At 41.3% G+C, this 13,803-nt stretch overlaps 1 protein-coding gene across 6 annotated transcripts in view; it reads right to left on the minus strand.

The window, feature by feature from the left end:
* Nucleotides 1-13,803, minus strand: part of CTBP2 (C-terminal binding protein 2) — a 242,271-nt gene that overhangs the window by 98,657 nt on the left and 129,811 nt on the right. The gene's annotated exons all lie outside the window — the stretch shown is intronic.

Raw genomic sequence — 13,803 nt, forward strand, 5'->3', positions numbered from 1 at the left:
TGTTTATGAGATGGAAAAAAACACTCAGACATCAGACAAAACTCAATTTTTGTATCTTGCAGCATTTCACTAGTCATATGGCTTAGGCTTTTTAAGCTGAAAGTAGGCAAAGGGATTTAGATGGAATCACACCAAAGAAAAATGCTATTTAGAAACATACTAAAATTTTCCATACAAGGTTACCATTTTGGGGAGAGATATTAAAATAATTCTCTAAAACACAGATCAACTGTCACATGCTGCAAATGCTCGAACAGTCGTTGTTTTTGCAAGAGTAGAGCAAATATTATATTTTGTTTACCAACCATCACATACACTGCAATACTTCTGTTCAAAAAAATTTAAATGGAAACGAATCTGTTTCTTTCTCTGCTACAGTAAAAATGTCGGCACTACAAATATGCAAATTTCAGGTCTGAATTACTAAAAGGAGTAATAGTCGTCTTTTTACGGAGGTCAAAGGGCGGGGGGGAAGAACAGCTTGTGCATTTTTATGGCTAATCCACAATAAATGTTTGGTGCAGTAGCCATCACATGATGAAGTATTGTGCTATTATGATACCTAAGTCACTAATACAGTCTAATGCTTATACTTGCCTATCATACTAATACCTCTGGGCTATATTTCTGACCCAAATACTGACAGGATCTCTTAGTAATCCCTAAATTTCTTTATTGCAGTAAATAGTATAAAATCTTCAAACATCCTCTCCCACAAAGAATTCAAGTCTTTAAAAATATTTTATAGACATACAAAAAAAATTGCCCCCACAAGATTTCTCATGCATTTTTGGACAATATTTGATTAGCATCATATTGAATTAACTAACAGAATTAAAGCACACTGGAAAATTTCTTCCTGTGTGAGTCAAAATGGAAAGACAAGTTTGTAGCTGATGAATAACGGAGAACATCTTGGCCTACAAAAATATTTGATTACAACCTTTTTCTTAAAAGGGTAAAAATATATTCCAGACTAGATACCAATCAAACAACTTGGATTTTAATGTAGCAGAGAAAATAACAGTATTAAAAACAAAGTTCTGAAGCAGCAGAAGAGAGCTAGTGAAAATTATATAATTTTATATACAATAAAATAGTATTGATATTCTACAGTTCCAGAGCATCTTTCAGCCAGTGATTTAAAAGGAAATTAAAGAATTTAGTCACAACACCAAGATCGGTGGTATTATCCTCAACATAGCTGAAAAAACAAAGTCACAGAGACATTAAGGCCCATATTTTCTAGTGTTTATTAATTGTAGATGCCTCATTTTCAGAGGTGCTGAGAAAGACAACTGCAGTTGAAATCAGTGGAGACCTCGGGCTGCTCAATACCTCTTAAAATACCCCCCAAGTCCTACGGTCTCAAGTTGGGCCCCCAAAATATTAGATACCAAAATCTGCTTGCAAATGTGTAGAGACTTGCTCAAGTTCACACACAAACTGAAGGAGAACCCCAGAAGAAAACCTCTGTCTCATGACTCCCTGTCCCGTATCCTAGCGAGAAGACCGTATTTCCCCATTACTGAAAGATCATTGTGTGCTAATAGCGTCAGTCTAAAATGATCTAAAATGATCATCCAACAACTGCACCTATTCTTCTCTTTACATAAAGGAATGCTGTGAAAGTCAAAAATGTGGTGGAGTGGTCTGTAACCATGTCTGTGCTCCTGCTTTATAGGAGCCAGCAAACTAACATTTTAGGCCCTGATCCTGGCAACACTTCTGCATATGGCTGAATTTAAACACAAGCAGTCCCATTGACTCAAGGCCGCCCAGGGGGAGGGGCAAGTGGGGTAATTTGCCCAAGGCCTCGTGCCCCGCAGAGGCCCCCACGGAGAATATAGTATTTTATAGTATTGCAACTTTTTTTTATAGAAGGGGCCTTCGAAATTGCTTTGCCCCAGGCCCCCTGAATTCTCTGGGTGGCCCTGCATTGACTTCAATGGATCTCCACAAGTGCTTGAACTTTAGCCCGTGTATGTGTGTACAGGATCAGGGCTTTACTGAAAAGTCAGCCACTTTTCCACAACACTAAGTTAAAGAAATTCTTGTGTCCTCGCTAGAGAGTGTATTTCTATTATACTGACTTTAATTAACAGCTGCTGATTAGGAATTCCAGCAGCCTTTCAGTCTAAACTATCAGCTCCCTGAAAACCCTCTGCTTAGCGCAGCTATGTCTGCTCTGCCCTGCCGTCTCTCTAACTTCTCTGTTAAGGTGGACACAGACTATTTGCTCAATGAACACAAATGGGAGCACAGATGTGACCGTGACAACCAGCATGAAATATGATTGCGGGGGGGCCTAAATTCCCCACTGAACCAGGAAATAAGTAAGAAATATTTTAAATGAAATACAGATAGGGGCAGAAAGCTCTTTTGTTTTTCTTTTTGCACTCTTAAAAACAGTTCCTATGCAAATACCCGTATTTCTGTAGCTATTTATAAAATAAGATCCCTGCAACAGTCACCAACAGAGGACTTTATGGAGCAACCTACTGACTCAACATAACTAATATGATATAACAGAGTACCTGGAAAAAGAGCAATTCACAAATATTGACATTCCTAATGCAAGGGTAAGACTGAGGAATGTGTTTTACAAGCAGCCCATTTTATCGTACCTTATCTTTGAATTTTACAGCTATATTAGGAATATTGCAACATGGAACAAAAGCAAAATAATTACCATGATATGAAATGCTTTTGTCTTTATGAACCTGTGAAAAAAAGCACAATTGTAGTTTAAAACAATGGATTTCAGTTCAACAGTGACAGAATCGGCATATTTTCTGCTATGATACGACAACTGCAAAAACAGACTTTTTTTTTAAAATGTGATGGGTGACTCTGTCATCTAAAATCCCCTCATTTAAAATTGAAGGGGTGAAGATCAAATTTGTATAAGTCAATGGGGTCTGACAATGGTAAATGACTAGCTCTACACAGTGCTAGAAAATTCAGTTTTGTATCTGGGAGAGAAGAAAGCATGGATTATATTCTCTTACTTACTTTAGAAAACAGACTATTAAATTTGCCAATGCTAGAGAGTCTACTCTTGCCTCAATGTGCATGTAGAATTCCTATCAGTCATGGGCAGCAGGTGAAGCCCCTCTTTGGGGAGGCTAGCCCCCAGCTTCGCCCCTTCTGCTGTGCCCTCCCCATGGCCAAAGCCCCAAGACCTCCTTCTCCGCCCTCACCCCACGGCTGTAGCCACAAGTCCATCCCCCCGTCCTCCCCTGCAGTGCCCTCCCCCCTTGCCACAAGACCCCCAGCCTGGCCGAAGCCCTGAGCGCTCCCCGCCTTGGCTGAAGGTGCCCCGGGCTGGCCGCAGTCCGGAGCGCCCCCTCCCCGCCTTGGCTGGAAGAGCCCTGGGCTGGTCAAAGCTGCACTGTGCCTCCCTCCCCAGACCCAACCTGCGCAGGGAAAAAGCATCTGTTAAGATGCTTTTGATATGCCCCATGCAGGTTTGGGGCAAGTGAGGAGGCAGTATTTGCCTCCTCAGCTGCCCCTGAACCTGCATGGGGCATAATAAAACAAAAACTTCACCGCCAAACCCCAGAACGGGGGACAGGGGGCGGCGTCCAGTGGCTGTGGCAGCGCTGTGGGAGGCAGAGCCTCCCCTGGCCTATTATATCTGCCACCCAGTAGCGTAGCTGGTGGGATTCAGCAGAAGCAGCTGCTTCCGCTCAGGTCGGCAGGCTTGGAAGCAGCACCTGCCGGCTGCACGGCTGGAGGAGCCGTGGGGCGGCAGGCCGGCTCAGAAGCTGTGCCTGCCAGCCGGTGCTGCCCACCGCATGGCCAGAGGGGCCGCGGGGCGGCAGGCTGGCTCGGAAGCTGCGCCTGCCGGCCCGCGCTGCTCACTGCACGGCCAGAGGAGCTGCGGGGTAGCAGCAGCAGCTTGGCATGGAAGCGGCACCTGCCGGCCACGCTGCCTGTCACATGGCCGGAGGAGCCATGGGGTGGAAGGCCAGCTTGGAAGCCACCCACCTTCTCTCTGGCGCTATCCACCGCACGGCCAGAGGAGCTGCAGGGCGGCAGGCCGGCACGGAAGCGCAGGAGGGAAAGTGAGCGGGGGGGTCCAGTCTGGGGGCATGGCCAGAGGGGGGAGCCAAGGGGGCGTGGCCAGAGGATGAGCCAAGGGGGGTGTGCCTTTTTTATGTTTTGTGCTCCCCCAACGTCGAAAACCTGGCTACGCCACTGCTGCCGCCCATGCTATCAGCGTAAGTGAAAAGCCCCTTGAGAGGGAATGTGAATAGCGGTTAGGGCGGGGATTACATATCAGGACTCCTGGGTTCTATTCCTGGCTCTGCCACTGACTCACAGTGACACCTTGGTTAAGTTACTTAACTTCTCTGATCTCAGATTACCCACTTATAAAGTGGGTATCATAATATGTACCTACTTCACTCTGATGTTGTGAAGATATTAATGCATTAGTGCTCTTAACATGCTTTGAGCCCCCTGGATAAAATGCACCAGAAAGGTGCAGAATTAGAGTAATATTATAGCCCTCTGAATGTTAGCCCTTCTGCTGAAAATGCATCATTGTGCATAATGATTGCTGAAGCTTAGGTAGCTCTTTACTGCTTCCTTGGCTTGCACCTCCTCAAGAGGCATGGACGAGGTGGAGTTGAACACTTTCTGGTACATAGCGGATACAAAAGGGGAAAAGGAATGACGTGCACTGTAAATGACACATAAAGAACTTAGTTTAAATAAAAATCTGGGGGGGGTGGGAGTGTGCATGATAATCCCTAGGAAGTCATTGTATTTGCCGAAATTTGGCTTTGCAAAAAGCTCTCACACAGTGGCAACAAGTGCACAGCACAGATAGGCTTTATAGCAGCTTCTCTTTAAATTAGATAAGTACAAATTGATAAGTAGCACAATTGCACAGGAATCATTTTCAATAATCAAAGGAATAGGAACAGCATCTGACAGCTCTTGAAGCTGTGCCACCTGCTTTTACGACTTGCCAAACCAAAAGTTTGGATGCTAAAGAACTTCAGCAAAACACTCCAAAGAAAACCCAAATACCAAGTTGGTGCATTACAACAAAAATTCTTTTAGGATTAGCTGAACACTAAGCAGTCACAGCCCCATGTAACTCTAGATTCTGGTCACTTCAGAAGCAAAAAACAAAAGCTTATGTATATTTGCAACTCAACCTCCCTGAAACTGGGATATAATTTTATTGAAAACACTGGATCACATATTCCCATGGCTTGTGCACTGAAAACTGTAGGAAACTCACTTTAAAAAAAATCCTGCCTCTAAATGCTATACAGAAGCTAAGACCTCCAACTGAGTTATGCTGCCATTCCATCTTACTCCACAAAAATGGCCCACGCACATGAAAAGCATATTCCAAATAAAAGAAAAAGGAATGTGTGGTCTGAACATATGTAGGAGAAACCAAAGCAAAGCCAAAAGAACCACAAATGCCAAAAACCAAAGGCAGTTACTGCAGAAAACAAGTGACTAATGCCATTCTGAGCAACAGTAATTTGCTAATAGCCCATCGGATCCACCTGCAATGGCGTGCATCTGCATTACCTGCATCTGTGGTTGAAAAGTGTTTGGAAGGGTTCTCTGCACATTATTTTTCTCATCCCATTCTACCAGACCCTGCATCTGCAGATCACTTTAAAAAAAAAATTATACTATTTCCTTTTTTTTAATACTGTGGAGCCCACGAAGACATGCAGCTAATAAACTTAAGTAACCCACAACCCTATTATTGTAGTCCTTGATAGGGTTGCCAATTTTGGTTGGACGTATTCCTGGAGATTTTATCACATGACATAATCTTTAATTAAAGATTAATCTTTAATTCCTGGAGGCTCCAGGGCAATCCTGGAGGTTGGCAACCCTAACCTTGACCTCTTGCCACCCAACTTCCTTCCTTTATTTCTGCCTGGTGTGATTCCACCTTCAGTTAGTCAATAAGTGCTCTGTGGCAGGCTGCGTATCTATTATTTGTAAGTAAACAGGACACTAGAGATGGTGAACAAAGAAACAACAATCTCTCTAATGGGTGTTTCTAGACACACTCACTATTCCAACCTTCTATTAATTTATAGGGTTGAGCACTACGAAAAACATTAACTTACGCCACTCAATTCTGCAGTAAATATTTGCGGATCGTAGAAACTTCTAAAGCTTTTTATTGCAAATGGGAACCTATGGCTCCGGGTCACTCAACCTGGCTTCAGGGGAAATACCTCTGCCAGAAGCCATAACAGCAGTATGTATATACTGAGCGTGCAAAGACAGAGCAGCGTTCTGACCCACAGGATCATCTCACTATTCAAGAGGGGCCTACAAAAACTGGTTCTGAATATCTCTGTTGGGAATATTTGGAAGATTCCTAGAATACTGAACAAGACTGCTATAGAGATCCTAAAATGCGAGATGGCTTTTCCTAAGATGTTAAGTATTTTACAGACATGACCATCAGCCGAGGAAGAGATTTAAACAGGTAATAGATTTTGCAAGAAGCAACAAGCCACCAGGGGAATAAAGCCCTCTGGTGACTGGGAGCCCACCGGGAAAACCAGCATATATTGGGTTTTTTGGAAGACAGCGCCACTTTGCCTGCACTTCATTCATGCATACACAGAATAATTACTCCAGTATTGGACCGCACTAACTTCCTAGGAAGATGTTCAATGCAGTACTTCACAGAACTGGAAAAATCCACCCAAAGCTGCCTTTGAATAACAAGTTCTAGGATTAAAGCCTCCAAGTTTTATGCCAAGTTTAGAAAATGGGGAGTTAAAAATCACCAAGAGCAGCAGAGATCCATTATCTATGAAGCAGGTTTTGATCTACCATGGGCTTGTAAGATCTGGCAAAGAATGAGGATTTACTGTTGAAAATAAAGATGGAATTCTGATTAATAGGAACATGAGAATCTAGAATGCACTCAGAAACATAAAAATTAAAAACCTAGCTGTAAACACCACCTTGAAATCTTGGAATAAGATTTACAACCAGGCTTCAACCGGGCAAAATTTTTGAATTCAAATATTTAAAATATTGCTTACAAAACAATTAACAGAAAAAATATTGTGCAATTCCTGCACCAACAAAGGGTTAACTTTTTTTTTTTTTAAACACTCCTACACCAAAAATGCATATACTTTCAGGAACTACAAAAAAATAAATCAATCTGGATGCCGGATAGTGATCTGGCATGCATGGTTCATTGGGCATGTCCCTCAAATATTCACAAGGATCTAATCTAGGAATGGTCTTTAAAAAATCCTTTAGAAATCACATCAAGCATCTTGCATCCAAAATTGGGTATTAGACCCAGAGGTCAAAATTCATCATGATATTAAAAGAATTTGGGAGTAAGATTTAAATATAATTTGTAATGAAAAAGCTTGGAATTATATCTGTCCCACAAACTAGAATCTTAAATGAATATGTTTTAGAATTCTGACCTCCGCCCTGCATGCCTGGGCCTCCATATAAATAAATTAATAAATAAATAATGACAATGAAGGAAGTATTACTAAATTCCTGAAAGATTAAAAGGTGGAATCTCAGGAGACTTTTTTTTTTATGGTGATACTCAAGAGCTACAGGGAACGTTTCCCAAGTTTTGGAACTCTTCACAGGTAAAAGAATATTGGGAGGAATATACTTTCAAATATAAATTATTCATTAATAGATGTTTTTGATCAGTGGGTCTCAAACTTCATTGCAGCATGGCACCCTTCTGACAACAAAAATTACTACACGACCCCAGGCGGGGGACTGAAGCCCAAGCCCCACTACCCTGGGGGAGTGGAGGTGGGGCAAGAGTCGGCAAAGCTGCCCCTGGGGTTCTGCCCTGGGTCGGGGGCATGCAATCTTAGCCCCCCTGCTCCGGACTGAAGCCCTCGGGTTTCGGCCCCAGGCAGTGGAGCTCAGGCTTCGGTTTCAGCCCCGGGCAATGGGGCTTGGGCTTTGGTTTCAGCCCTGGGCCCCAGCAAGTCTAACACCAACCCTGGCAACTCCATTAAAATGGGGTCGTACCCAACTTTGGGGTCCCAACCAACAGTTTGAGAACCTGTGTTTTAGATTAAAAGATTTTAATATCAGAAGATACCATTAGAGCATCGAGTCTGACCTTAAGGAAGATATCCATATTATAATATCCTTTTGCCTACTGGAAAACAGATACATACTTCTTGGACGTCCAAAGGGAGCAACAGGAGTGCAATGTGACCAGATTCTCAAAATAAAACAACAGGACACATGTCACTCAGGGTAATGAAAGAGGAAGAAGGGGTACAGCTTAATCGAAGGGCAGGATCAGGCCCTGTGGAGAGCAACAGGAAGAAAACTGAGGGCAGAAGAGAGAGGGGAAGTTACACTGAGTCTCCATCACCCCATGCATGAGAATAATAAATCTACTGAGTATTTGTTCTTCTCAGAGGAATAAATCCCATTCAACAAAAGAGGCTCCTTAAACTACATTTCATGACATTCATTGCACTTGTGGCTAAAGGTGCATTAGGTGATGGAGTGTCCACTTTTAGTTTCATTTTATCACTTCTCTGCTCTCCTCCTTCCCAGCCGAGACTAGAGAGAATGGCCTCCCAGAAGTGTCAGCAGCACCTCCTGCTGGAGAAGTGAAAGTGTGCTGCTGTACATAAATGGGGCACATTGGAGTCCTGTTTTAAAGACTATAAATCTTTGGGAGAGATCATTGAAAAAAAAATACAACCAGGATATCTGGTCAATTAATAAAAGTGTATCAAGGAATGTAATTGCCTAGAAGGAATTCCTAAGATACTGGAAAAACATCTCCATCTGCACTGCTGGAATGGACACTAGCTCTGTCAGAAGCTGCTTCTTGTGAGAAAACGGTCTTCCAAGTACTGGATGAACCCAATGTTTTCATGCTATATGGGATACTTCTTTAAACTTCTTGGAGTTAACTTTAACATAGGGGGCCAAATTCATCCATAGTATAAAACTCTACTAAAGTCAATTGCTATACCAATGGAAACGAACAAGCAACCCCACTCAAGTGTAAGGCAACACGAGTTCATACTCAGTGCTAGAAATTACTGTTGTAGTACTTACCTGTGTTCATGGGTACTGAAAAATATATTTGTAAAAGAAAGCTAAATAATGTGTTTCCCTGCAATTTTACTCTAGTGAGATCAGATGTCCAACTTCTTTCAAAATAGCTTGTACATTTTGTAGAGATGAGCTCAAGCCTGAACCTGTAGAGCCAGATTCAAACTTCTCCAAAATTCAGGGCGATCACATTCAAGGTGTTAGTGCTGAATAAGGATATATATCGTTCAAATCAGTCCCTGAGAATAGATACTTTTCAAGCACATATGCCTATGGCTGTCATGTAGCTGAAAAACTAACACTGTACAGCTCAGATGAGTTCACTTATTGATAGTCGATAGAACAGGTTGCTGACTACACTACAGGTTGCATATTCTGAAGTACAGAGGTGGAAAAAATCATAGATACTATGTTATCTTATTAATATATAAACTGAACAAATGGGAAAAATATCAAAGCTGAAAATGAAGCCTATGGTATAGAAGTAGTTAATGATAATGGCTACCCAAAGGTGCTAATGATATGAGGTCATAACACTTGTTACATGGAGTCTTGATTTTTAGACTGGGGGAAATGAAGTAACAAGGCTAAACTGTAGATTAGACAAATACAAAGCTACAACAGGTGTGGGTTAAGAAGTAATGACAGAAGTCTTTATTTTGAGTTATGGGCAGCTAACAAAGCACCACGGGCAAAGATGTCCTACTTTCAATAGCAGGCTAGGTTGGATATCCAATACAAAAAAGCTGCACATGGAATTCACGCATATTGCACCAGTATTCCTACCTATACTGTTAGGGCTCAATTAATTTGTCTTACACTTTACCAGAGAAAACCAACAGGATTTTTTTGTTCTCTTTTTTAGTTATTTGTACAACTTGTTTCATGTGTAACTCACATTTTAAATGTTGTCATGCAGTTTTCCCCCATGCCACAACTTGGGTGATGTAAAACAAGTAAGCAAATGTGCATAAAATACAAATACAGGCTTGAACAAGAACCAACACCACCACATTCCTTAATGCTGTAAAAATGACTGCACATCTGTCTCATTTGGAACATGCACAACAGCTTATTCACAAGCCAAGAAATGTTCATTTATACCTATGGGGAAAGTTTGAATCAACATGGTGAGAGGACTTAGCCTGACCTATATTTATGAACCCACTGTGGTTGCTGTGAACTTTGTTCATCCACGTGAACTCCCTGCACAGGATTTATGTCAGCTTTTTTTGGTTGTATCTGAAGACCCACAAACTTCATTAGACCCTACATACATTGATTGCAAGGATCCCCCAAGAACCTGGACACCTTGTTAATGTCCATGATGCCTTTTTACCAGACAGATATTTCTCAACACTACTGGAATCTAGTTCCTCATTATGGATACCAACAACACAAGGAGTAATAAGCTTCAAGGAAAGGCCTTTGTGAAAAATGTGAGTAATGTAATGCACAGACCAGTGAACTTCATGGATATACTGGAACAGGGCAGCAAATCAGGAGGAACCAGTCATTAACCAAAATGTTAAAGGGGAGTTTGCCAGAATCTCAGTTGGTGTAAATCAACACAGGATAAGTTTAACAGCTGAGGATCTGCAAAACTTTTTATTTGCCTCCATTAATTTCTGTCTCTTTCCCCAAGGAGAAACTTGGTAAGCTACTTCCTAAAAAGTCTGATGGTTTTATGTCTTTTGAGAGGCAAAAACAAAAACAAATATAGTTTTATTGGAATGAGAGAAAAAATCTCTCTACAATGAATTATACTCATGAAACAAAGCCAACTCAAATCTATTAATAGACTACTTCCCTATTTATTCTAAATGAGTAATTTTTACCCAGTATTGGCAAATGTATCCATACTTGATACAATCTCTAACACATTGTTTCTCTTTGAACAACCATTTGTGATACAAATTTCCTGACATAAACAGGAATTTTTATTTCTTAACAGTAAACAAACAAACAAAAGCATTTATTTAGTTGACCTACAGGCTGTTTATTAGTCCCAGTGCAGGTTTAATCATTAAACGCCTTATGTTGTGAGCTCCTCAGAGCAGAAGTTGTCTTTAATGAGGTCTTGGTAAGCAGCTATCACACAATGGACACTACTGTAAACAAACAAAAAGCTTCCTGACCCAGGAGCAAGAGAATTTCTCCTTTTTTAATTCAGGAATTTTAACTTGTATTTTCTTGCTCCTGCCTGGAAGTGCTTTTCACATGAATGGCAACCAAATCCATCGGGGCAGGTAAGACTAGAGTAGAGAGAACCACTTTCTGCACTGCTTATAACTGTAGGAAGTTGTTCTGATGAGCTTCCATGTTCTCTGACCAGAATGGATTTTTTCAACACGGCTAGAGTCACAAAGTAACCAAAGGAGGTGGTGGTGATGGTCGTGGTGCCAGTGGCAAGTTCCCTATAACCTTTAGTCCAGTGGTGAGATCACTCATCTAGGAAGTGGGAAAACCAGGTGGAGAAGGCATTTGAATACTGGTCTCCCACATCTGAGGAGCATGCCTGAACTACTGAGCTATGGGATATTCTGGTGTTAGTCTCTCTAAATGTCTCCTGTGGAAGCTGCCCCACTTCTTTCATTTGTCTGCTACGGTAGCCTCCCCTACACCAGTAATTCTATATAATATTCAAAGACACCAAGACAAAACCAGGCAAAGTAAAATGCCTTCTTTTTCAGTTTATGCTTTCATAGCAGCTGGAATGGTCAGTGTTCAGGGATTTATTACCCTACAGTCCAGCCTGACCACAATAAGATCTTTCAACAACAACAAAAAATAGCCTTCAGCAAAGTCAATGTGGTGTATGATAATCACACAACCCTACCGGCTAGTCTCCACAGAAAAGTTAGATTGACTGAGCTATGTTGGGCAGGGGGTGTGAAAAGTCCACTCCCCTGAGAGATGCAGGTAAACCAACCTAACCCTTGGTGTAGACAGCACTAGATACCGCCTCTCGGGGAGGTGGATTAACTACAGCCGCTGGAGAAGTCCTCTAGTCACTGTAGTGCATGTCTACACTGAAGCACCATTGTGGCACTGCTGCGCTGCCATAATGTTTTAAGTGTAGATTTGGCCTAAGACTCTGGAAAATTATTTTTCAGGATTATTTTTACAATGGTAATTACAGTCAATCCTAACCTGTTACCTATAAACATTTTGGGAGTCACACACAACATGACATGCTGCAGCTGCACAACAGTAAATCCCATCAACTTAATTCAAATCACAAATAAAGTTAGTGAACAGCAAATGTGCTTTTTTCAAAAGTTATTTAAACTGCACTTTACAGATTAGAAAAAAATTTTAGCCAAGAAAGAACAAAAAGCTCAAATCACTTGTTCAGAGGAAAATAATCTAAACTTCAATCACATCTAATGTTCTGTTAGCAGGTTTGTCCTATGATCCTTTTGAGTTTTTTGTTCACTCAGCAACCTGATCTGATAGTAAACATCAAACTGGAAAGGCTGCTTTTGAAAATCCCAGCTCTGCCAATATAAGTCTTTTAAGTCAGGTTCAAAGGCATTTTTCTAAGATAAGATAGAACACTACACCTGAGTGTTTATGGCATTCAAATGGATAGATATGTAACTCTTTGCTGCCATATATTCCGGCCACTGTCAGCACCTTCCTTCCTCCCCCCACACTCTCCCGCATTACAAAGGCAACACGCTTTGGAGCAGAGTTAACGCAGATTAACCCAGTGTTGATTGGGTTAATTAAACTGACAGGTGGAATGGCTTTTACATTTTTCTATATTACTTGATTAAATGAAGAACTCATTTTTCAATTTCGTGCTCTTTGCACTGAGCTTGAAATGCAGCCCTATCTGATGAATAATGCCACTTCCTGAGGGATATCAGTATCAACGTGTGTTTCATGTGCGGGTTGTATATCCAAGGAGATCACTAGGATCACCTCACTCAATTAATGGTTAAATAATTCATGGCAAGCTTAAAATGATAGCAAAGGAGTTGTATTTAATTACTGCTGTATCAAGAAAAACACAGTCCATAACTACTACAGCAAAACATGTAGGGACTCAGTTTTTCCTTCAGTTGTGCAACCTGAGGGGTCTTATACATTCTGCTGAAAATTGTTATAAAATGCGTTTCTCGGCATCATAAAACTTCAGTGGGAGTTGCGTGCCCACATCCAAGAGCACAATTTTGCCTGGGAGCCTTTAACATAGTGTGCCCCTACAAGACATTGTTCGTAAAAGTTGAAATCATGTATCTGGACAGATTCTCCCTTTAAACATAGGTAATCACTCAGCAGACAAGATTTAAGCTACAGCTGCTTGAATGACACTTTGCTCCTTTTTTTGCTACAGCTTGTAAAATTTTTATGAGATGGCTGCCAGCTCTCAGAGAAGTATCAGCAAGCCCATTGGAAAGTCTGAGGTTGTCTGGCACCACTTGACTTTTTGCCTAAGTAAATAAAAGTAGCTTACGTCATCTGAAGCTGCAGAAGAGATACATTAACTACTGGCTGTCATTCTGTTGTGACACTCAACAAAACGCAGAAAAGTAAAGGAAAAACCTACCTGGGCTAATGCACCCAAACACATGCTATGAATAATGAATGGATCTATAAATTTGTCTTGGCATCACACATTTGCTAATGAAGGAAAAACTGTTTGTCGAGACATTCAGTTACATTTCAACAACAAATATAGTTAACACATATAGAAATTGTTGCAGA

This window comes from Gopherus evgoodei, chromosome 7 (genome assembly GCF_007399415.2).
Source record: "Gopherus evgoodei ecotype Sinaloan lineage chromosome 7, rGopEvg1_v1.p, whole genome shotgun sequence".
Classification (NCBI taxonomy): domain Eukaryota; kingdom Metazoa; phylum Chordata; order Testudines; family Testudinidae; genus Gopherus; species Gopherus evgoodei.